Below are 26,037 nucleotides of genomic sequence, written 5' to 3' on the forward strand. Positions count from 1 at the left end.
AGGAGTATCATATTCCTGTAAATAAAACCCTTTAACTTTTGATCTGTCTCGGTTCCGTGGTGAGATACCAGCACCTGCACGTTTATTACAATAAAACATAGTGTACCTACACCAGCAGATGACATGGCTCCCCAAACCATCACTGATTGTGGAAACTTCACACTAGACCTCCAGCAGCTTCGATTGTCTGTATCTTCACTCTTTCTCTAAACTCTTGGACCTTGAGACCAAAGTCAGCGCAGCCGTCTACCAGGAAATTTTAGATGGAACTTACCTTCCTCAGGTCCAGAGCTTGATCTCTGCTTCTGCTCCAGTCTATGTGTATGGGCTGTAGTGATGTCACCACTGCTCCAGTATCTCTGGAGGAAAGCTGGCCCTGGCCACAAGGAAGGTGAGTACCATCTTATTTTACATTTTTCACACGGTGTTGGATGTAAGAGAATGGTCAGCCATAATATAGTGAGCAGCCATGTTGGCTCTAGCAGCCATCTTGTGCAAAGTTATAAACCAACTAATTCTGGTTCTAAAAAGCTAATAAGAAGTACTTCTGAAAGCCATAGACAGATTGGAGTCACAAGATGAAATAATGGCCTTTAGCAGGTATAGCTGGCACACACACAGGATAATTGGATCAGCTGCAGAGTAATGAGATAATAAAAAAGGGGTAATATATGGTAATAAATGTAAATAAAAGGCATGTCACACTAAGAGATATCGCTAGCAATATCGCTATAACTAGTGATGTTATAGCGATATTGCTAGCGATATCGCTGTGTCTGATACTTACCTACGACCGGCTCCCCGCTGGTTATCGCTGATCGCGCGAGAACGTTCAGGACTGTTTCTCGTCGTCAGCTTCCTGCGGCGCTTCCTGCTGTGAAGGCGAGCGACGCGTGGAGCCGGGCAGGAGGACGCAGGATCGCCTAGTGTGACAGGTAAGTAGCGACCCCCGTCCCCTGCGATGTCGCTGGTGAGATCTGCCTGTGTGGCAGCTCACTAGCGACCACTTAGCGATGTACCAGCGATCCTGACCACGTCATATCGCTGGTCGGGATCGCTGGTACATCGCTAAGTGTGACAGTACCTTAAGTGTATTAAGTGATCAATGACAGTAGCCAAGAGGAACATGGAGATTTACGAGTTCTAATGGAGTTTGGTGAAAAGATACTCAAAGTCATTACTTAACTATTGCATGCTTTGTTCTTAAATATGTTTTTCTCCACAGTATGGTGTTATCATGTATATGCCCTTTTGCTGCAATGTTCTTTCTTTGTCTCTATCCTGTATAAAAAGCCCCTGTTACTGTTGTTCGGGGCCAGAACATCACCATTCTGCCACCATGCCACACCATGGCCAGGCTATGGCCAGACCACTGCCAGATATCCCAGCGTCACTTTGTTTGTCTGGACTCGTGTTCGTGCCTGCATGCTTTGTCTCACTGACTTTCCATGAAACTGTTCTGCTGCAAAATATCCAAATAAACTTCAGTCTCAGCGTGATAAGAGGATTGTCTACATATTTTCATGGCTCTTCCAGCCATCAGTAAGGACTTTCTTATATTGGTTAGCAAATTTCCCTGCTTACAGTGAGGTTTTAAAGGGGTTCTCCAATGGAGATATGTTACCTATACTCAGTTCAATAAATTTAGCCTTGGTGGTTGCACCAATCCTTATCTCCAGAAGTACCTTTTAGAGCAAACACTTTTAGCTGAGGTAATCAACTATAATTATAGTCAGGCTCACTCACATTTGTGTTCTAGAAAGTACTGAGCAGAGAAAGTTTCTTTGAACATAACCGATACAGCTTTTTTTTTAGCATATAGCCATTTACAGTATATTGGTGATGTATCCTCTTCCATTCAATTTTTGGAACAACTCTGCACTGTGCTACAGCAGATAGCTGTTGAGAAAACAAAGAACAATATATTTTTTTCTCTTGTCAAGTAAAATACAGCACAAGCCATTTCTGGTCTGACTTTTAATAAGACCTGTTATAGAAACTGTGTAGATGGTAGAACAGTAATGATTTTCTTTTTAGAATCAAGAAAACATAAAAGCAAACCAATACTATTACATTTTTCCACGTATAGTCTAATGGAATAACACCTCCATAAGAAAAACATAACCGATTTTATATATTGCAAGGTTAAAGATTTTCTTTTTCTAATAAAAAAGCAAGCAAGGAAATCACACTGCTCAATTGAGTGTCTATACAGATGAGAAGAGAAATCTTAATGTTAGCATGTCTCCTCATTTTGAAAATAGTATTTCCTGATGAAGGGGGGATGAGACCCCTGAAATGCGTAGAATAAAACCACTGCAATCATACAGCATTCTCCTGGAATTTGTCTAAAGCGGCAGCGCGGACTATAGCTACGAACTCCCTTTGGATTTATCATTTCTTCTGGTCATTGAAGACCTGTCGATCTTCAGCAGCCGCTACTTACACGCTCTTATCTCATCCTAACCAGGTGAGCATATTTCAAGATATACTGTCCTCTGTAACGTGGATAAGACCCTATTGCGCTTTTTGTCTCCCCCCCTTGCTAACAGTTTCAATGGGACCAGTGATGTAATGATCATGTTCACAGGGGATACAACCACAAACAAGCCCATGGGTGTGAGAGGGCCGCTGGAGCCATTGCTGTTTTCAGATGCATCTGCTGTTGAAAACTGTAAAGGAGCAGAGAAACACAGGCACCCAACAACATTTACAATTTACTTCTAAATTGCAAGCCTATAAGAGGTTTCCAAATGCAGAGCAGTGTAGTGTAATGACATCATTATGCTACCTGCAATGTGATGCCGGCGTGCCTTGCAGCTGCCTGCCTTTGATAGATCTGTGACTGTAAAGTAAGAGTGGTGCAAGGAACCAGGAGAAGGAAGGAGAGGACTAACCTGATTGGTGTTGGAGTGTGGACACGTGAGAGATTGGGTTGTTTTTTTTACATAGTTATATAGCATTGGTGAGGCAGACAGCGTGGTCAATAGGGGTCAATACTAATGTATGTGGGTCAAAATTTGGGGATATTATTACAATATCGGGCATATGAGGCATAAGTTATGGGGGCCAAATATTGAGGGACCTAATTTATTGGGGCCAGAAACTGGGGACATTATTACTAGTGATGAGCGAGTGTAATTGTTACTCGAGATTTACCGAGCATGCTCAGGTAATCTCCGAGTATTTGGATGTGCTTGGAGATTTTAGTTTCTGTCACCGTAGCTGCATGATTTGCGGCTGCTAGACAGCCTGAATACATGTGGGGATTGCCTGTTTCAAATACTCAATGATCACCCGAGCATTCTCGGGAAATTTAGAGTAACTAGTATACTCGCTCGGCACTAATTATTACTATACGGGGGTCAGCTAGTGGGCCATTATTTATTTATGGGGCAAGGTAGGGGGACATTATTACCACATGGGGGTCACATGGAGGATCTTTTTAATTAGTGAAGATCGAATAGTGAAATATTCGGATTCTAGAAAAATCGACACAAATAAATTCTAATATCCGTGTACTCATACCGAATAATGAATCCAATGCAAGTCAATGGGAAAGCAGAATATTTTTCTGCTGGACCCAACAAACAAGTCTGGGGGCCTGAGAAAAATACTGAAATGGATGGGAAAGAGCTAAAAGTAAATGGGAAAAGCATGGGGAAGATGCCTGCATGCCTTTCTGACTTACATATTGTAATGTATAATAATTAGATCTGTCTCTTTAAGCAAGCCAGACTTATGGGACTTGGGGGGTGGAGACAAGAGGGATGAGAAGGAAAGTTTTAGTTTCACTTCTGTGTAGCATGGGAATGCAACTGTTATGCTGTGTGCTGGAGGACGAAGAATAAAACATATCTAAAGTTTAATACCTTGAATTCTTCATAACGTGTGGATATTACAACTGGCGACGATGATGGGATATAATCACCTACTGCTGTGAGTACAGACTATATTTTACCGCTTCACACGCCAGCACCACTGAGAGACTCTATCATGGCTGACTACTTGCACACATTCCCACAATTTGATATGACTGATGTCATTAATCTCTCCCATAACTGGAGAAAATGGCTAAACAGATTTGAGAATTTCCTAGAAGCCACGGACATAAAGGAGGAGAAAAGAAAGAGAGTTTTGCTCCTGCATTGTGCAGGCACAGGAGTCTATGACATATACAGTACGTTACCTGCAGCAGAAACAGACACATACAGCAACTGCACTAAAGCTCTCACTGGCTACTTCAACCCCAAACAGAACATCAGATATGAAAGATATAAATTCAGGATTGCCAAGCAGCTTCCAGAAGAGTCCATAGACACTTATGTCACACGGCTGAAAGAGTTAGCACATGGATGTGCCTTTACAGATGTAGATGATGAAATCCTAACTCAAATAATTGTCACCTGCTCGTCTAATAACCTAAGGCGTAAGGCTCTGCAGCAGGATATCTCTCTACATGATTTGCTCAAAATGGCCCGTGCTATAGAAATAGCAGATCATCAGGCTACCGTAATGGAGAATGGGGATAAATTACATGTGCATAATCTCAAACAGAAAAATTTACCAGACAAACAAGCCCAGAAACAGAAGAAATGTTATAGATGTGGACAGGATTTCCCTCACCACCAGAACAAATGTCCAGCTATGGGACAAACCTGCAGTAAATGTGGAAAAGGGAATCATTTTGCAGCTGTTTGCAAATCAGCGCACTACAAGCCTCCGCTGCCTATGACAAAATCTGCAGATGTAAAAGTAATAAATCAGGACACAGAAGAAATGTCTGCGACTGAGAACTATGTGTTCACTACCTCTGTCACTGGTTCAGTACAGTCTCCCTGTGTTACACTCTCAATCTGCAACACTGACATTACCTTTACAATAGATACAGGAGCTGCAGTGGATATCATAGATGGCACTACTAGAGTTGAGCGAAACGGGTCGAAAAAATTCAAAAGTCGCCGACTTTTGGCAAAGTCGGGTTTCATGAAACGAAACCCGACCCTAGGATGAGGTTGGCCACGAGGTCGGCGACTTACGCGCCAAAGTCGCGTTTCAAAAGTTTGTTTTGCGCTCTTTTTCAGCCAATCAGGATCCACGGACACTGTGGGCAATGTGATGACATAGGCACGGGTCACCACCATCTTTCAGAAGGGCATGCAAGTGATTGGCTTGCTTTGGTGGGCGTCACAGGGGGTATAAAAGGGCGTGCACGCCGCCGCCATCTTCCTTCTGCCGATCTTAGTATAGGGAGAGGTTGCTGCTGATTCTGTAGGGAGAGCGTTAGGCAGGGAAGAAGACAAAAAAACTGCTTCTGCTGCTAGCGATTTGGCCTGCACAACACACCAGTCACTGTGTGTGCAGTGCAAGGGGAGGCTATATAGTGGTGTATCAGTGGTGTTGGTTGTTGGGCTGCCTTCTAAGGCTTCCTGACATTCCTGCATTGCTGTTTACCCACTGCTCCGCAAACTGCTTTTTTAAAAGCAATCCCAATTTTTTTTTTTGTCCTGCTGAGAAGAAAAAAAAACTGCTTCTGCTGCTAGCAATTTGGCCTGCACAACACACCAGTCACTGTGTGTGCAGTGCAAGGGGAGGCTATATAGTGGTGTATCAGTGGTGTTGGTTGTTGGGCTGCGTTCTAAGGCTTCCTGACATTCCAGCATTGCTGTTTACCCACTGCTCCGCAAACTGCTTTTTTAAAAGCAATCCAATCTCCCTTATCCTCTAGTCACTTTTGTCACAGCTGTGCCATCGAGCCTGTCACATAGCGCTCAGATATCAGTGGGCCTCACACAATCCAAAAGTGTCCAGTGTCCAAAAGTGTGTGCAGAGATTCAAAATCTCCCTTATCCTCTAGTCACTTTTGTCACAGCTGTGCCATCGAGCCTGTCACATAGCGCTCAGATATCAGTGGGCCTCACACAATCCAAAAGTGTCCAGTGTCCAAAAGTGTGTGCAGAGATTCAAAATCTCCCTTATCCTCTAGTCACTTTTGTCATAGCTGTGCCATCGAGCCTGTCACATAGCGCTCAGATATCAGTGGGCCTCACACAATCCAAAAGTGTCCAGTGTCCAAAAGTGTGTGCAGAGATTCAAAATCTCCCTTATCCTCTAGTCACTTTTGTCACAGCTGTGCCATCGAGCCTGTCACATAGCGCTCAGATATTCATTGGGCCTCACACAATCCAAAAGTGTCCAGTGTCCAAAAGTGTGTGCAGAGATTCAAAATCTCCCTTATCCTCTAGTCACTTTTGTCACAGCTGTGCCATCGAGCCTGTCACATAGCGCTCAGATATCAGTGGGCCTCACACAATCCAAAAGTGTCCACTGTCCACAAGTGTGTGCAGAAATTCAAAATCTCCCTTATCCTCTAGTCACTTTTGTCACAGCTGTGCCATCGAGCCTGTCACATAGCGCTCAGATATCAGTGGGCCTCACACAATCCAAAAGTGTCCAGTGTCCAAAAGTGTGTGCAGAGATTCAAAATCTCCCTTATCCTCTAGTCACTTTTGTCACAGCTGTGCCATCGAGCCTGTCACATAGCGCTCAGATATCAGTGGGCCTCACACAATCCAAAAGTGTCCAGTGTCCAAAAGTGTGTGCAGAGATTCAAAATCTCCCTTATCCTCTAGTCACTTTTGTCACAGCTGTGCCATCGAGCCTGTCACATAGCGCTCAGATATCAGTGGGCCTCACACAATCCAAAAGTGTCCAGTGTCCAAAAGTGTGTGCAGAGATTCAAAATCTCCCTTATCCTCTAGTCACTTTTGTCACAGCTGTGCCATCGAGCCTGTCACATAGCGCTCAGATATCAGTGGGCCTCACACAATCCAAAAGTGTCCAGTGTCCAAAAGTGTGTGCAGAGATTCAAACTCTCCCTTATCCTCTAGTCACTTTTGCCACAGCTGTGCCATCGAGCCTGTCACATAGCGCTCAGATATCAGTGGGCCTCACACAATCCAAAAGTGTCCAGTGTCCAAAAGTGTGTGCAGAGATTCAAAATCTCCCTTATCCTCTAGTCACTTTTGTCACAGCTGTGCCATCGAGCCTGTCACATAGCGCTCAGATATCAGTGGGCCTCACACAATCCAAAAGTGTCCAGTGTCCAAAAGTGTGTGCAGAGATTCAAAATCTCCCTTATCCTCTAGTCACTTTTGTCACAGCTGTGCCATCGAGCCTGTCACATAGCGCTCAGATATCAGTGGGCCTCACACAATCCAAAAGTGTCCAGTGTCCAAAAGTGTGTGCAGAGATTCAAAATCTCCCTTATCCTCTAGTCACTTTTGTCACAGCTGTGCCATCGAGCCTGTCACATAGCGCTCAGATATTCATTGGGCCTCACACAATCCAAAAGTGTCCAGTGTCCACAAGTGTGTGCAGAAATTCAAAATCTCCCTTATCCTCTAGTCACTTTTGTCACAGCTGTGCCATCGAGCCTGTCACATAGCGCTCAGATATCAGTGGGCCTCACACAATCCAAAAGTGTCCAGTGTCCAAAAGTGTGTGCAGAGATTCAAAATCTCCCTTGTCCTCTAGTCACTTTTGTCACAGCTGTGCCATCAAGCCTGTCACATAGCGCTCAGATATCAGTGGGCCTCACACAATCCAAAAGTGTCCAGTGTCCAAAAGTGTGTGCAGAGATTCAAAATCTCCCTTATCCTCTAGTCACTTTTGTCACAGCTGTGCCATCGAGCCTGTCACATAGCGCTCAGATATCAGTGGGCCTCACACAATCCAAAAGAGTCCAGTGTCCAAAAGTGTGTGCAGAGATTCAAAATCTCCCTTATCCTCTAGTCACTTTTGTCACAGCTGTGCCATCGAGCCTGTCACATAGCGCTCAGATATCAGTGGGCCTCACACAATCCAAAAGTGTCCAGTGTCCAAAAGTGTGTGCAGAGATTCAAAATCTCCCTTATCCTCTAGTCACTTTTGTCACAGCTGTGCCATCGAGCCTGTCACATAGCGCTCAGATATTCATTGGGCCTCACACAATCCAAAAGTGTCCAGTGTCCACAAGTGTCTGCAGAAATTCAAAATCTCCCCTGTCCTATAGACACCTTGTACCTTGTTTTACATTACTATATAGTTTGTTGGATTTTGTCTACATTTCTACCAAAAATGAGGAAGGCTGGTGGAAGAGGCCGTGGAATTGGGCGGGGGTTGGCAGCTGGTAATGATGGTGTTGGTGGTGCATCTGATGGTAGTGGCAAGAGCAAAATAGGACCGAATGCAGGAGGTGCTGACCCTGCGTCATCGTCTGGCTACATAAGGCCTCGAACGCTTAGTTTTCTAGGAGTTGGCAAACCGCTTTTAAAGCCAGAGCATCAGGAAAAAGTTTTGTCTTACATTGCTGACTCAGCCTCCAACTCTATTGCCTCCTCTTCTTCAGTTGTAAAAAGTAAAAGCACTGAGTCGTCATTGGAGACTCATGTTCATGAACCACACCTTTCCTTGTGTCCTTCACCCCAACCAAGATTGAAGGATGACGCAGGCCATACTACTGATTACTCCATGGAGCTGTTTTCACATACCATGCCTGGATTATCAAGTGAATGGTGAATTACCCAGGCCAAGATGAATCTGACATGGAGTGCACTGATGCACAGCCGCTGATGGATGATTCTGCTGGTACATTCACTCAGAGCACTACATTGTCCTCGCAGTGTACAGAGCCAGATTCTGACCCTGATGAGACTCAGGTGCCCCTTCCCGCACACTATACCACCATACACGGTGACACAGAGGAAGGTGCACATGACATAGAAGAGGAGGTGATAGATGACCCAGTTGTTGACCCAGATTGGCATCCATTGGGGGAAGAGGGTGCTGCTTCCAATAGCTCAGATGAGGAGCATCCACAGCAGACATCGACATCGCAACAGCTGTTATCTGGCAGGCCCGGAGCACTCCAAAGACAGGTTCCAAACATCAAAAGAGTTGCTGGACAGCTTGTCCAGAGGGTCAAAAGATCACAGCGTGCTAGGCCGCAAAATGTCTGCCAAAGTAGGAAGAGTGCAGTGTGGCACTTTTTTGACCAAAATCCTCATGATCAGGCCAAGGTTATCTGTAAGAAGTGCGCAAAGACCTTTAGCCGAGGGAAAAATCTGAAAAATTTGAATACCAGTTGCATGCTTAGACATTTAACCAGCATGCACTTGCAAGCGTGGACACAACACCAAACCTCAAGTGCCACATGTGCAACTGATCACAACGAAGGTAGTCAGCAACGCTACATTGTTTCCCCCACTGTAAGCACACCGGTTAGCACAGCAGCAAATGTTGAGGTGTCGTTGCAAGACCACAGCAGTCAGGGAATCCCACTGTTATATCAACGAAAGACTGATTCTAGGCCATCAGAAAGAACACCAACTCCATCACCATCATCAACCCTCTCTCAGTCCGCCCTGTCCACCGCTACTTCCACCATATGCAGCTCTCAAGTCCAGCTCACCCTCCCAGACACTATGAGTAGGTCAAGAAAGTACTCAGTCTCTCATCCGCGTACACTGAGTTTGAACGCCCACATTGCCAAACTAATCTCGTTTGAGATGATGCCCTTTCGGTTGGTGGAAAGCACAGCTTTCCGCGAACTCATGGCCTATGCAGTACCACGCTATGACCTACCCAGTCGCCACTTCTTCTCTCGCAAAGCCATCCCAGCCCTCCACCATCATGTGAAAGACCGCATTGTCCATGCACTCAAGCAGTCAGTGAGCGGAAAGGTGCACCTCACAACTGATGCATGGTCCAGTCGGCATGGCCAGGGCCGTTACGTGTCCATCACTGCGCACTGGGTAATGTGGTGGATGCAGGGTCCACAGGGGACAGCGGTGGTGGGACAGTACTGCCTAGCCCACGGTATAGGAAACAGTTGGCTGTAGGCGTTCGACCCTCCTCCTCCTCCTCCAGAAGCGAAAGCTCGTCCACAGAGCGCAGTCGTACGAGCACTCCATCTGCAGCTGCCACTGTTGCACACGATGTGTCCCCCTATCGAGCAGCTAGTGGAAAGCGTCAGCAGGCTGTGTTGCAGATGATGTGTTTGGGCGACAGACACACCGCCGAGGTGCTGGCCGAGTACTTGAAGCGACAAACTGAGTCATGGCTGGGCAGTGTACATCTTGAGGCAGGCAAGGTAGTTAGTGATAACGGCCGTAATTTTGTGGCAGCCATAGCCCTTTCAAAACTCAGCCACATACCTTGCTTGGCTCACACCTTGAACCTGGTGGTGCAGTGCTTCCTCAAAAATTATCCGGAGTTAACAGCCCTGCTCCAGAAGGTGCGAAAACTGTGCGCGCACATCCGCCGGTCGCCTGTACACTCCGTTCGTATGCAGAAGCTGCAGCGATTGCTCCACCTTCCCAACCACCGCCTCATTATCGACATTGCAACAAGGTGGAACTCCACCCTGCACATGGTGGAGCGGCTGTGCGAGCAGAGGCAGGCCATAATGCATTTGTGGGAGGATACACGGCCAGGCACTTTGAGAGCAGACATGGAGTTGACAGGTGTGCAGTGGTCGAAGCTGAAAGACCTTTGTAAAGTCCTTCAGTGTTTTGAGGAATGCACACGGTTGGTAAGCGCAGACGACGCCATCCTAAGCATGAGCATCCCACTTATGCGTCTGCTCATGCAAACTTTGACGCACCTTAAGGAGCAGGCGTCTGCAGCCAATGTTGATGAGGAGGAAGAGGAGGAGGGAATCCTTGATGACATTCAGCCATTGTCTGCTCAGGGACCTCTCCTGGACGAGGTGGAGGAAGAAGAGGAGGAGGAGGATGATGATGGGGATGATTACTTAGGGGAGGAGGATGCATCTCGTGGGGCAAGTGAAAATGTTGGCGTGGCAAGGTCTGGTACAGGGTTTGTGCGTGACTGGAGGGATGTGGATTTGCCAGAAAGTGCTCCTCCACCCAGCACTCGCAGTGCATCATTGACACCGGGAACATTGGCCCACATGTCAGATTATGCCTTGCGGATCCTAAAAAGGGACCCCCGCATTGCCAAAATGATGAATGATGACGACTACTGATTGGCCAGCATCCTGGATCCACGCTATAAAGGCAAATTACAAAACATCATGCCACAGGAGAACCTTGACCTAATATTGGCTAATAAACAAGCAACTCTGGTAAATCGGTTGCTTGAGGCATTCCCAGCACACAGCAGCGGTGATGGTTCTCACACGAGCCGTACGGGCCGGGGGCAGCTTGGCAGAGGTGTTCGTGGTGCACACAGCAGAAGTGGCGTTGGAGACAGGGGTTTCATGACAATGTTGTGGACTGATTTTTCAAATACCGCTCACACAACTGGTAATACTGCATCGATGGAAAGTGACAGGAGACAGCAGTTGTCAACTATGGTTACAAACTACTTTTCCTCCCATATCGATGTTCTCCCACACAGGTCATTCCCCTTTGACTATTGGGCCGCTAAACTGGACACCTGGCCTGAATTGGCCCAATGTGCCTTACAGGAGCTCGCTTGCCCAGCTGCAAGTGTGCTATCGGAAAGAGTCTTCAGTGCAGCTGGATCAATCATGACAGAAAAAAGGACCCGTCTGTCAACCCAAAATGTGGATGACCTAACCTTCATTAAAATGAACCACGCATGGGTTTCCAAGGATTTTGTCCCACCTTCCCCTGATGACACATAGGGTGACAGAAAAATGGCTTGCTTTGGTCCACCTCTTCCTGGTACTTCACCTATTTCGCCTTTTGCATCAGCTGAATGTCCAACATCAACATATGCCACTTTCTAAAACTCCCTAACTGTGCTGCCTCCCCCCCCATGGCCGGGGTCACCACCTACCGCACGACACCGTGCGAGTGCCGTTGCCCTGGACAGGTGGGTAGGCCGACTCTTGGGCGCGGGCACTGGCACAGGGTCCCTCATAGTGCAATCAAGTGTCTCTGACGGTGGTGGTGCACACCCGCCGTCAGACACACCGCTGTACTATGAGGGGCCCAGTGCCAGTACCGACGCCCACGAGTGGGCCCCCCTTGCTTGGGCAGGGCCCCAGCATTTGCAATCTTTACCTCTCCCTGCTCCTCCGCTGTGTAATCTGGGCCGTCAAATCCATACTGTGCCTGACACCGTCTGAGCCTGCCTCCTGCTGTATAGACATATATTTTGAATGTGTACGCTATCCATACATGTTATCCAGGGATACGGTACCCTTTCTAACCTTTGTGCAATCACGTGCAATCCATACTGGGCCTAACACCGTCTGAGCCTGCCTCCTGAGACATATATTTTGAATGTGTACGCTATCCATACATGTTATCCGGGGATACGGTACCCTTTCTAACCTTTGTGCAATCACATGCAATCCATACTGGGCCTAACACCGTCTGAGCCTGCCTCATGCTGTATAGACATATATTTTGAATGTGTACGCTATCCATACATGTTATCCAGGGATACGGTACCCTTTCTAACCTTTGTGCAATCACGTGCAATCCATACTGGGCCTAACACCGTCTGAGCCTGCCTCCTGAGACATATATTTTGAATGTGTACGCTATCCATACATGTTATCCGGGGATACGGTACCCTTTCTAACCTTTGTGCAATCACGTGCAATCCATACTGGGCCTAACACCGTCTGAGCCTGCCTCCTGAGACATATATTTTGAATGTGTACGCTATCCATACATGTTATCCAGGGATACGGTACCCTTTCTAACCTTTGTGCAATCACGTGCAATCCATACTGGGCCTAACACCGTCTGAGCCTGCCTCCTGATTCATATATTTTGAATGTGTACGCTATCCATACATGTTATCCGGGGATACGGTACCCTTTCTAACCTTTGTGCAATCACGTGCAATCCATACTGGGCCTAACACCGTCTGAGCCTGCCTCATGCTGTATAGACATATATTTTGAATGTGTACGCTATCCATACATGTTATCCAGGGATACGGTACCCTTTCTAACCTTTGTGCAATCACGTGCAATCCATACTGGGCCTAACACCGTCTGAGCCTGCCTCATGCTGTATAGACATATATTTTGAATGTGTACGCTATCCATACATGTTATCCAGGGATACGGTACCCTTTCTAACCTTTGTGCAATCACGTGCAATCCATACTGGGCCTAACACCGTCTGAGCCTGCCTCCTGAGACATATATTTTGAATGTGTACGCTATCCATACATGTTATCCAGGGATACGGTACCCTTTCTAACCTTTGTGCAATCACGTGCAATCCATACTGGGCCTAACACCGTCTGAGCCTGCCTCCTGAGACATATATTTTGAATGTGTACGCTATCCATACATGTTATCCGGGGATACGGTACCCTTTCTAACCTTTGTGCAATCACGTGCAATCCATACTGGGCCTAACACCGTCTGAGCCTGCCTCATGCTGTATAGACATATATTTTGAATGTGTACGCTATCCATACATGTTATCCAGGGATACGGTACCCTTTCTAACCTTTGTGCAATCACGTGCAATCCATACTGGGCCTAACACCGTCTGAGCCTGCCTCATGCTGTATAGACATATATTTTGAATGTGTACGCTATCCATACATGTTATCCAGGGATACGGTACCCTTTCTAACCTTTGTGCAATCACATGTAATCCATACTGGGCATGAGAACGGCTGGCGAGCTGTTAAGCAAGCTACAGCACCTGTCCAGACAAGTACAGGGATTCCCTAGCGAGGAGACTTATTTGATTGTTTTCAATGTTGGGACAGCAATTTTTGGGGAGCACTATACTCTGGAGAATGATAGATGGGGCCCACCATACACTGGAACATTCCAAAGGTGGACATCAGACACTGGAGCAGCATTTACAGGGCCCATTATACACTAGAGCATTAGAAATGGGGCCCATTATGTTTGGAGCATTATTTGGGCCCATAAGACAGTGGAGCTTCATCCATGGGGACCAACATATACTGTAGCATTATGTGGAGCTCATCATATACTGTTTCAAACATTATATGGGACCAATGATTCTGTATGGAGAAATAGATGGGCCTCGTAAATGTAGATGTAAAAAGTGAGGTATTTTTCATTGTACTATACCGCTATTTCTCTGCCGTATCGGAGCATGATGAGTTGTGGTATGTGTTAAAGGGGCGCTCTTTCGCCCAGGGCACATGAAAACCTGCAGCCAGCCCTCCCCCCCCACAACTTTAGCCAAATAACCCCCATTTTTCAGTGCATAACTTGTATTATGAAGTTAATTAAGGTTGACAAGCTTTAGAAAGAAGAATTGATGCTTTTGGCATTCAAATGGGCACTGTAGGTGTGTTTCCTGTCCTCCTCTCACTGCCGACTTTTATTCCCCATTGCAATCACGTGCAATCCATACTGGGCCTAACACCGTCAGAGCACTCACTGCTCTGGCACCATTGTGCAGACTTCACACTCCACTGAGCCACCAATAATACAGTGGCATATTTACCAGTCCACCACCTTTTCAAGGAACAGGATTTAGCGGCAACTTTGAATATGCTATCAACTCATTTATGCCTAGCAGTGACACTATCGATTTGGTGAAAACAGACCCTACATTCAATTGAAAAGGCGACTTTGTGATAAAGGCCGATGTGGCCGAAACGTCATTTGATGTCGCTTCCTCACTGTCAAGCAATAAATTTACTTCACATTAAGTACAATCAGCGTGTGCAGTGACTATACATTGTCTAATAATTAGATCAGACTCTTTAAGCAAGCCAGACTTATGGGACTTGGGGGGTGGAGACAAGAGGGATGAGAAGGGAAGTTTCAGTTTCACTTCTGTGTAGCATGGGAATGCAACTGTTATGCTGTGTGCTGGAGGACGAAGAATAAAACATATCTAAAGTTTAATACCTTGAATTCTTCATAACGTGTGGATATTACACATATGGTATCTGGGAATAATGTTATCAGACATTGCGCCAGATTTACGAATTTTTAAAAAGACCTACCAAACCAAACATAAATTGTTTTAAAGGGAAAAATGCTAAGAAGCATTATTTCCTTCATAATTACATGTATATAATGCAAAATAAAAAAAAAATTATACCTCCCTTTTAGCATATGTTCACACGGAGCATTTTGGCTTTTTTTTACTTTAACATTTGTGAGGGCTCTTAATCCTACATTTGGGAGGACACTCTCTCATGCCAAATAGTTAGCAAGATAGTGGAATACATAGTCCCCTTCTGTCAGGAATATCATGTATTTTTTTTACTGTTCTAGTCACACATACAGAGCTATGCTACATCCCCTTGGTTTTTGAAAGGCCAGGCAGGCACAACTCACAGACAGCAGCCCCCACCTATTTCCCCCTCCCTCTGGCTGTTACAGCATGGTGTAATCTGTATCGTAAGACCCTAGTAGCACAAGAGTAGTTTACGACCCTAAACTGGTTGGAAACAGTTCGAAGCACATGGCTCTTTGTCTAGTACAGTGTTCATTTTTAGATCAAATTTAATAGCACCAATTAGTCATATATACAAGAAACCTATATTTGTGAGTTCTACATCATTAGAGCTGAGAAATGGGTATCTGCTTCCCTGTAATATCTAGAGATATGATGTCTAGTCTCAAATGGAAGATGATGTTGTAAGCAGACATATAATACTTCCGTCGTCCCTCTACGAGCTTCCCCCCCAAGAGTTATGGCCAATAGAAGGTTTTTCATAACTTTCCAAAGAGGGCGTAACCAACCACCCGGTGAGGTTAGCACTAAGAAACGAAGCGCGCGTCGGGGCAGAGGGACTCCATCGCATGTGCAGCGGACAGCACTCTTGGTGACAGGTATAATTTTCTCCTTCATTTCAAACCTTGGTTCATATTGATTTGGGCATGTTTTGTTTTACAGCCTGTGAATACATTGGGATTTTTTCCTGTCACTTTTAAAGCACACTTGCTATCTAGGGGTAATAGGTGGGATAGCAAATTGGCAATGCATATTTATTTAACATAGATTACTATTTTTAAAGAATCCCCCTTGTTGGCTCTCTGATTATATATTGTATATGGCATGTGCTATTAACATAGCTATTTTGCTGTCCGTGCATTAATTGTGCACAGCTTTGATTGTTGGTCCCTCTTTTTATTCCATCCTTTTTGTGTATATTGTGGTTCTATTTGTTCTAATAAAATTATATTTTTATATGAATTTATGATGTGCTTCTTGGTGTTTCCATGTGAAAATTATTGGTAACCTAGTTGATGAAACATCTTTCTCAATCCACGATAACATCTCCACATGTACCTCACTCACTGTCCAGCAGTTTGTCCTGTTCTTCGTACTCCACCCTTTCTCCAAACAGCAGCCAATCCTCGGTCCCGCTGTTGTGGTCAGGTAAAAGAATGTTTCCGATTGTGAACTCTCTCGATTTGACTTCTGCGTCGGGGCTCCCTCTGGTGGTTACTGTGGGTAGTGGAGCTGGCCGAAGTCTGCCACCTGACGATGATGATTGGAAATCAGAGGTTACTGACTGGAGTATTTAAGTGAGCAGGCTTCCTTCAGTGGCTGCTGGTGATTAGTTTTCTTCCTGTGCATTCTGAGGTCTGCTGTTTCCTGCCTGATCCTGCATTTTTCAGTTAAGTTGTTCATTTGCTAATCCTTTGCATCTGATCTGGTTTTGCCTCTTTCTGCTTTGCTGTGAGGGTTCAGCGTGCTCCCTGCTGGGGCAGTGCTGGACCCCGCTCCATATGTTACAGCTTGTGTCAGTTTGTTCAGTCCCCTGTTATATTAGTCTCTTTTGCTTTGCTGCCAGTTCGTACCAGAATGCTGATATAGTGGGGGAGAGGTCATGAGACATCAGTGTTTTTTTGTACATCAGACGTGTTGGATTTTTAGGGTTTTTGCGTGATTGCAGACAGTGTCTTTCCTTTCCTATCCTATCTAGTCAGTTTGGGTCCCATCATTTGCTCAGTCTATTTTCTGCCTGCGTTTGTGTCTCATCTTGTCTCACCAACAATATATGTTTGGGGGCGATCTATTCCTTCGGGGTTCTACTCCGGGGCAGTTTAGATTTCACCTTTCTTGCTTTAGGCTTAGTTAGCTCTCCGTCTGTGCCGAGGCATCTAGGGCATCGTAGGTGCGCCCCATGGCTACTGCTAGTTGTGTTGTTAAGATTAGGGGTCTGCAATCCGCTAAGTTACCAAACGTTCTGGTTTCCTGGTGGCCTAGCCTATTCCTGCCATCCTTCTCGGTGACCAGTTTATAACAGTTTCCTCCTACACGTTAAAGCTAAGAGCTTGAACTCCACCATCCCCAATCTTTTGGCCATGGAAATGCTGCCTTTCCGCCTGGTGGATGCAAACAGTTTCAGAAAGTTGATGGCCATCTCAGTCCCCCAGTACCAGTTGCCCAGGCGCCATTACTTCTCTAAGAATGCTGTTCCTGCGCTACACCAGCATGTCTCACACAACATCACCCTGAAAAAATCCATGTCTGCATTTCACCACTGATACCTGGATGAGCAAACAGGGGCAGGGCTGTCACATCTTACTGACTGGGCACTGGTTGACTATGGTGGCTGTGGGGGTGGGTGGTCAAGGGGCTGTATCTAAAAGTGCATCCACTGCTTCTGGCTCCTCCACCTCCACTAGAGCCTCCATTTGTGCTCTCAACCACTCCCTTAATCAGACACGTGTTCCAACAGTGCAGATAGAATCCCCTCTGCTCCGTACTGCGCAGCCATGGCTCACCGCAACAAGGATGGCTTGGAGAACAAATTATCATAGAATAGTTTGTGGACTCCATATACAGAGCCCCTAAGTTCCAGAAGAAGAAGAAGAAAATATACAGTAAAGTGACACCATTTTGGAAATTACACCCTCTGGGAATTTATCTCCAGGCGCAGGTTTGATTTTGACTCCCTGGCTGTTTGCCAGAAGCAAGCAGCAGTGAATGTTGCTGAGCGAAAATTGCAAATCTGCTAGTGCATTGTCCATACATTGTAGTGCCCAGTGCATTGTGCCCAGCTCATGCATCTGGAGTCATGGACGCCACAAGTTAGGCAGGATCTCATCACTACAGAAATGACAAATGTGGATGCTAACTGCTGTTTAGGAACACTGTGGGACTAAGGAAGAGGCATTTGAATTAGGGAGCACAGAATTTACTTATTTTGGGGGGGCAAGAAGCCATTTTGCTTTTCCAGGGCCTTTGTGCTACCAGTAACGTGGAAGCCCACTATATTTGAATTTGGGAGCACAGAATTCACTTATTTTGGGGGGGAAGAAGCCATTTCGCTTTTCCAGGGCCTTTGTGCTACCAGTAACGTGGAAGCCCGCTATATTTGCATTCACAGATGGCAGACCTTAGTGGGGACATGTTTTTTTTTCCTGATTGAGTTGGGGCTTTTGTTGGGAATATTACATTATACTGAGCATTTACATCGGGTTTCCATCTAAATCTCCAAATGAAGTGATTCAGAAAAATAACCTCAGGGATCTATTCACTACAATGTGGCAGCAGAGTTATTCTGGATGCCGTCTGTTTTTTTTTCAGCAGTGTCCTTTTCAGAAGTGCACAAAACTGTGGTTGATTGCACTTTTATGCACTTTTAAAAAGACGGACACCGCGGGATCATACATAGGTCAGACGACGTCCACAGTGTCTCCATCTGCTTTATTATAGGGAAAATTCTTCATGGGTTCTGTCTGAATAATGTATTTCAGAGATTTACACGGAAACCCCGGTATAAGTGCTCAATGCAGAGTCTAGGATAAATGCGAGCCCAGCCTTACTATGATTTTTGAGAGGCAAAATGAACAAATCAATGGTAGATGAAGAATTGTTTTTATTTATTTTTTATGCCATCCCTTGTATGGTTTAAGTGATTAGATAACTTTATTTTTTGGGTAGGTGCAATTACAGTGATACCTGATTTATATCTTTGTTATATTTGGCTGCTATTGCACACTAAAGGATGCTTGTTTTTTTGCAAAAATAAGTTTTTGCATAGTCATATTTGAGAGCTAGAATTTTTCTACATTTTTGCAGACAGCCATGTGAGGTCTTGTTTTTGGAGGGACGAGTTGCCGTTTTTATTGGTACCATTTTTGGGCATATGACATTATTGATAGCTTTCTATTCCAATTTTTGAGAGGCAGAATGAACAAAAAACAGCAATTTAGGATTTGTTCTTTTTGTTTTTTATTGACATTCATTGTCTAGTATAACTGATAGAATGGCTTTATCCTTCGCGCCAGTACAATTACAGTGATACTACATGTGAGGCAATGACCCCTGTTACAGTTAGGGGGCACTGTATGTGCTCCTCAGGATACGCATGGAGGCATATCTGTGATGGTGAGACAGTGACCGGCATCATTGTGAATGGACGGTATGTGTTGCAGAGATCTTCTGCACTGTAAGCCAGTAATGTTGCTCTGGGACCTGTAGTCCTATGAGCTGTGCTTTGTTTGTTTACTTATAAGGGAGCCTTACAGGGTTAGTTGGAGAGCTGGACGGGACCAACCTACCACACATATACCGCCCACGTGTGGGGGTGGCTACAGCTACATAGTGTGACCATGGTTTGGGTCACATGGTCGGAGTGTATGGACCTGAAAGGTCTATGTGTTGGAAAGTCCCAGGAGGGGACGGGGTGAGACCATGAACTGGCAGAGTCGGTGATGGCACTGCATTGGATAGCTACCGTCCGGCTGAGGGTCTGGAACTGTCAGGTGGCCTGGTGCATTTTCTGGGACGGTGATCCCATTTCGGCAGCTTCCCTGGGAACCAGGACTGACAGGAGGTCAGTGTGTGGAGCAAGAGCTCCAGGAAGGTAACTCCAGATAAAAGGGGTTTCTATGAACTGTGCGGTCACCCACAGTAACTGGACGAAGTGAGGTCAAGCGTAATTAGAGACTGCGAACTAATGTCGTGTAATGCTGTCCGAGTAGAGACATTGATACGACGCACGGACACCCCCGGGAACTAGTCAGAGGAGGACTGGCGGGTGTAGTGTCTGTCTAATGAAGGAATCCATGTATTATATGTTACAGTGGTTTATGCGTGGATAAGGTTTATTATGGACTGTTTAATGGAGAAATCGTTCCTGTGTGACTGAATCCTGTGGCCAAGCGAGTGTCCCCCAATACACTCAGTAAGCTCTGTCTTACACACATTTATATATTTTTTTATGTTTTGGCATATTTAGACAATGAAAACTATATTATAGAAAAAAAAGAATTGCTTTGGCATATTTGCATTGAGAACTATAGTTTTTTTTCCACTGATTGAGCTGTACGACAACTTGTTTTTTGCAGGACAAAATGGTGTTTTCAGCTATACAACTTTTATTTACATTGTTTTTTTAATCTTGTTTATTACGCTTTTTGTTTTTTGCGATATGGCGAAAAAGCATATTTTTTTTATTTTTTTTTATTTTATCTTTTTATGGTGTTCACAGAAGGGGTTAACTAGTGTGGCAGTTTTATAGGTTGGGTCGTTTCAGACTGGTCGATAACAAATATGTGTACCATAAGACGGCACTTTTTTCCCAAAAAATTTTGAGGTGGAGAAGGAGAGAGGGGGAGGGGGGGACTCCTAAATGTTGTGCTTGATATTGATCACATCATTTAAGGAGTTAAACAGTCTGGGGATTTGCGGGCATCGCTCTTGGCTATGAGAGCCAGGTGTCAGCTGTCATGTTAAGGTGAACACCCAGCGGTAATCGAGAGAGCACAGCTCCTGTGCCGGCCATGATTCCCTTGAAGTACCTATAATTCCATGACATATAGGTACATCAAATGTCTTGAAAGGATTAATACCTCACCACACTTATTCTGATTCTCACCATACTTTCTTCTCTGCTTTCCACTTGTCTAATCACACAATGATCTCCAAGAATTTGTTTGTGTATCTCTTGTACTTGGAATTCGATATTTCAACACATGACTTTGTCCATTTTTCTTAAAGCTTTCAAATGCAACAGGAAAACCCACATCTTCAGAAATGCCTGCAACCTTTGATAACCATCCTCTCATTATCATCTGAGCTACTTCCAAACCCTGGACCTAAATTCTCAGATCCTATATTGTAGAGATTATAATCGCATGTTGGGAGGGTCCTCGCTCCCTCTGTACCAAGCTGTCATTGTTAGTTCATGTTTACTGTACTTGTTTTGTATTTTATGTATGTAAGCACTATCATATACAAAACCATTGAATTAATACCGTAGTTATAAAATATATAATAACAAAAATAATAAGATTAAAAACAAAGCACATTTCTTTCACTTTACAGTACTATAATTTGTACTGAGAAGACAAGTCTAATTAAACATAAAGGCTTAGAAATTTTCTAAATTTCTAACATCATGCTTAACATTAGACATTTTTTCTGTTGTATTTTGGTTTATTTTCCACAAAAATTGCACCCTGATGTAAAATTATTGAGATTAGTTACTATGGATGAGTCTAATATATTTTTCAGGATTTGCTTGAGCTCTCAAGTTCATCTGGGGATTCCGGTTATGTAAAGTGTACAGATGACTCATTTTGAGGCTTTTTTTTCGATTCCATTGTATCTCAACAATGCAAGGAGAATTGTAAGTAATATTCCCTAAGGACACAAGTAGAAGTTGACCTAAATTGTAGAACTGAAGTGAATAAAAGTAAAACTAAACTGAACATTAGCTCAATGAATTTACACACAAAATGACCTATTATCTGTGCTTATTACTTGCTTTTGTTCTTTATGCGCTACATGATTGATACCTAAACAGTGGTGAACAACACACAGTTCTTGCCGGCACTTAAAAAGCCTTTACTTAGCTACTGTAGGTAAAATGTGCTTCTATTTCAGTAGTCCAATGATTTGTTCAAAGACTTGCCTTGCTGTACAGATCTACAGAAAGGATTATATGGTGTCACGCTAATTTCAGCAGAGGTGGATCCTCTAAACTGGCCACAGATTCTATGGGATGATGGCACTTAAAGCGTGAACATAACCGGAAAGAATCCCTTGGTTCATGGTGCTCAAAGTAATCAGCATTGTTAACACTAAACTGATAGTTGGTGCTATAAAAGTAAAATTATTATTATTATTATTATTACAGTGGTATGGATAGTGTGGTAAAACAAGTAACGTTAGGTCAGCAGATGTATTAGAGTAGCACAGGAAGACAAAGACCAAAAATGCAAACCAAAGTTCTGTTGAACAAAATGTCACTTCAAGCCAGGGGTTAACCAGAAGAGGAATCAGTAGACAATACAGTCAGTAATAGATATTAATCAAAAATAGTCAGCACTGAAACAAATTAGCAACATACATGTGTTTCTCACAAAATTAAAATATCATCAAAAAGTTAATTTATTTCAGTTCTTCAATACAAAAAGTGAAACTCATATATCATATAGAGTAATTACAAACAGAGTGATATATTTCAAGTGTTTAATTCTGTTAATGTTGATGATGATGACTTACAGACAATGAAAGATGATTTTAAAATCCGAAATGTTGGCCTACTGAAATGTATGTTTAATAAATGCACTCAATACTTGGTCGGGGCTCCTTTTGCATCAATTACTGCATCAATGCGGTATGGCATGGAGGCGATCAGCCTGTGGCAATGCTGAGGTGTTTAGTTATGGAAGCCCAGGTTGCTTTGATAGCAGCCTTCAGTTCATCTGCATTGTTGGGTCTGGTGTCTCTCATCTTCCACTCGACAATACCCCATAGATTCTCTATGGGGTTAAGGTCAAGCAAGTTTGCTGGCCAATCAAGCACAGTGATACTATTGTTTTTAAACCTGGTATTGGTACTTTTGGCAGTGTGGACAGGTGCCAAAACCTGCAAGAGAATGAAATTTCTATCTCCAAAAAGCTTGTCGGCAGAAGGAAGCATGAAGCGCTCTAACACTTCCTGGTATACGGCTGTGCTGACTTTGGTCTTGATAAAACACAGTAGACCTACACCAGCAGATGACATGGCTCCCCAAACCATCACTGATTGTGGAAACTACACATTAGACCTCAAGCCTTGAATTCCAAATGAAATGCAACACTTACTTTCATCTGAAAACAACACCTTGGACCACAGAGCAACACTCCAGTTCTTTTTCACCTTGGCCCAGGTAAGATGCTTCTGGCGTTGTCTATTGGTCATGAGTGGCTTGACATAAGGAACATGACACTGGTAGCCCATATCCTGGATACATCTGTGTGTGGTGGTTCTTGAAGCAATGACTCCAGCAGCAGTCCACTCCTTGTGAATCTCTACAAATTTTTGAATGGCCTTTTTCTTAACTATCCTTTCAAGGCTGCGGTAATCCTGGTTGCTTGTGCACCTTTTTCTTTAAAGAACTGCCATCCTGCTCTGGTCACCCCCATTTTCCATACTTAGAGAAACATACAGGCCATTAACACCCAGAAACGTATGAAGGACTTGCAGTCATCATTGGCCCCTTCCTCCTCCCTCTCATGTCCTGATTTTGCACTGAAGTATTATAATGAAACACTACAAAGCGCCCTGGATGAAGCTGGACTTCCCATACATAGAACAACTCTGCACAGATGGCGACAACCCTGGCACACATTGCAAACACGTTTCCTACAGCTGTGCTACACGTATGCCGAACGCCTGTGGAGAAAATCCAATCTACCCGAAGATTTCATCCTTTATAAGTTTATGCTTAAAACATACAACACTGCCCTTCACCTCTCCAAACAAACCTATTTCAACACCCTCATCACCTCACTATCCAATAACCCTAAACATTTTTTTGACACTTTTCATTTCCTACTCAACCCAAGAGTGCAGGCCCCAACCATGCATCTCTGAGATGGTGATCTGGCCAATTATTTCAAAGAAAAAATTGACCATATCCGACAGGAAATTTTCTCCCAATCCCCTCATACTATGCACTGTCCTCCCTCCCCCACTGCATCTAGCTCACTCTCTGATTTTGAAGCAGTTACAGAAGAAGTGATTAGGCTCCTTGCATCTTCTCGCCCTACTACTTGCGCCAGTGACCCTATTCCCTCACATCTTCTCCAGTCCCTTTCCCCTGCTGTCAGCACTCATCCAGCAAACATATTCAAACTCTCTCTATTCAGGTATCTTTCCCTCCTCATTTAAGCATGCTATCATACATCCATTACTCAAAAAACCATCCCTCGACCAAAACTGTGCCGCTAACTATAGACCTGTCTCTAATCTTCCCTTCATCTCTAAACTGCTTGAACGTCTGGTCCACTCACGTCTTATCCACTTTCTCTCAGATAACTCTCTTCTCGACTCTTTTCAATTTGGTTTCCGCTATTTACACTGTACAGAAACTACCCTCATTAAAGTATCTAATGATCTACTAACAGCTAAATCTAATGGTCACTATTCCATGCTAATTCTCCTAGATCTCTCTGCAGCATTTGACACTGTGGATCATCAGCTCCTTCTCACTATGCTGCGCTCTATTGACTTCAAGGACACCATTCTCTCCTGGTTCTCCTCCTACCTCTCTGACCGCTCCGTCACTGTATCTTTGCTGGCTCCTCCTCCTCTCATCTTCCCCTTACTGTTGGACTTCCTCATGGATCAGTCTTAGGCCCCCTCCTATTTTCTTTGTATATTGCCCAAATTGGACAATCAGTAGATTTGGTTTCCAGTACCTATGCTGATGACACCCAATTATACACCTCCTCTCATGACATCACGTGTGCCTTTTTAGAAAACACCAGTGATTGTCTTACCACTGTCTCCTACATCATGTCCTCCCTCTATCTGAAAGTGAACCTATCAAAAACTGAACTCCTTGTGTCTTCTCCCTCTACTAACCTTCCTATGCCCTACATTGCCATTTCCGTGTATGATTCTACCATTATTCCCCAGCAACACGCCCGCTGTCTTGGGGTCATACTTGGTTCAGAGCTTTCATTTACCCCCCACATCTGATCACTGTCTCGCTCTTGTCATCTGCACCTCAAAAACATTCGACCCTTTTTTACTTTCGACTCTGCAAAAACTCTTACTGTTTCTCTTGTTCATTTTCGTCTGGACTATTGTAATTCTCTACTAATCAGTCTCCCTCTTACCAGACTCTCCCCTCACCAATCGGTCTTGAATGCTGCAGCCAGGATCATATTCCTCACCAACCGATACCCCAATGCCTCTACCTTGTGCCAGTCATTACACTGGTTACCCATCCACTCCAGAATTTAGTATAAAATTATTACTAACACCCACAGAGAACTACATGGCTCAGCACCACCCTACATCTCCTCACTCATCTCAGTCTATCACCCTAACTGTACCCTCCATTCTGCTAATGACCTGAGGTTAACATCCTCAATACTCAGAACCTTCCACTCCCGTATCCAAGACTTTTCACGTGCTGCACCAATTTTTTGGAATCCACTACCCAGGTTAATTCGGTTAATCCTCAATTCCCACAGTTTTCAGCGTGCATTAAAAACGCATTTCTTCAGACTGGCCTACTGCCTCAACTATCCCTGGGTTGCCCACTCAAAATTTTTACCATAACCAGGTTCCTCATAACACGTTCTCATATGCCTTATGCATTTAATAGCCCTCTGTGTCTGTACTTTTACATATTCTGGCTGATAACCGGTTCATGCAGAATTACATGAACACCCGATTTCCTACATTTATGGCTGGTCCGAAAAAAGAAAGAAATTGTTACCATCCACCTTTCGTGTCTCCCCTATTTCCTCGTAGATTGTAAGCTTGCGAGCAGGGCCCTCATTCCTTTTGGTATATGTTGATCTATGTGTTTATTGTTATGCTTAATGTCTATTGTCTGTACAAGTCCCCTCTAAAATGTAAAGTGCTGCGGAATATGTTGGCGCTATAGAAATAAAATTATTATTATTTTATCATAATTTTTCCTTCCACTCAGCATTCCATTAATATGCTTGGATACAGCACTCTGTAAACAGCCAGTTTCTTTAGCAATGACCTTTTGCTCTTACCCTCCTTGTGGAGTGTGTCAATGACTGCCTTACCCTCCTTGTGGAGTGTGTCAATGACTGCCTTCTAGACATCTGTCAAGTCAGCAGTCTTCCCCATGATTGTGGAGCCTACTGATACAGAC

The 26,037-nt window shown here is 44.4% G+C and overlaps 1 long non-coding RNA gene across 1 annotated transcript in view; it reads right to left on the minus strand.

The window, feature by feature from the left end:
- LOC141099820 (uncharacterized) overlaps positions 1 to 26,037 on the minus strand; it is a 59,592-nt gene that overhangs the window by 26,914 nt on the left and 6,641 nt on the right. The gene's annotated exons all lie outside the window — the stretch shown is intronic.

This window comes from Dendrobates tinctorius, unplaced genomic scaffold (genome assembly GCF_039654945.1).
Source record: "Dendrobates tinctorius isolate UK_male_01 unplaced genomic scaffold, ASM3965494v1 ptg000102l, whole genome shotgun sequence".
Taxonomy (NCBI): Eukaryota; Metazoa; Chordata; class Amphibia; order Anura; family Dendrobatidae; genus Dendrobates; species Dendrobates tinctorius.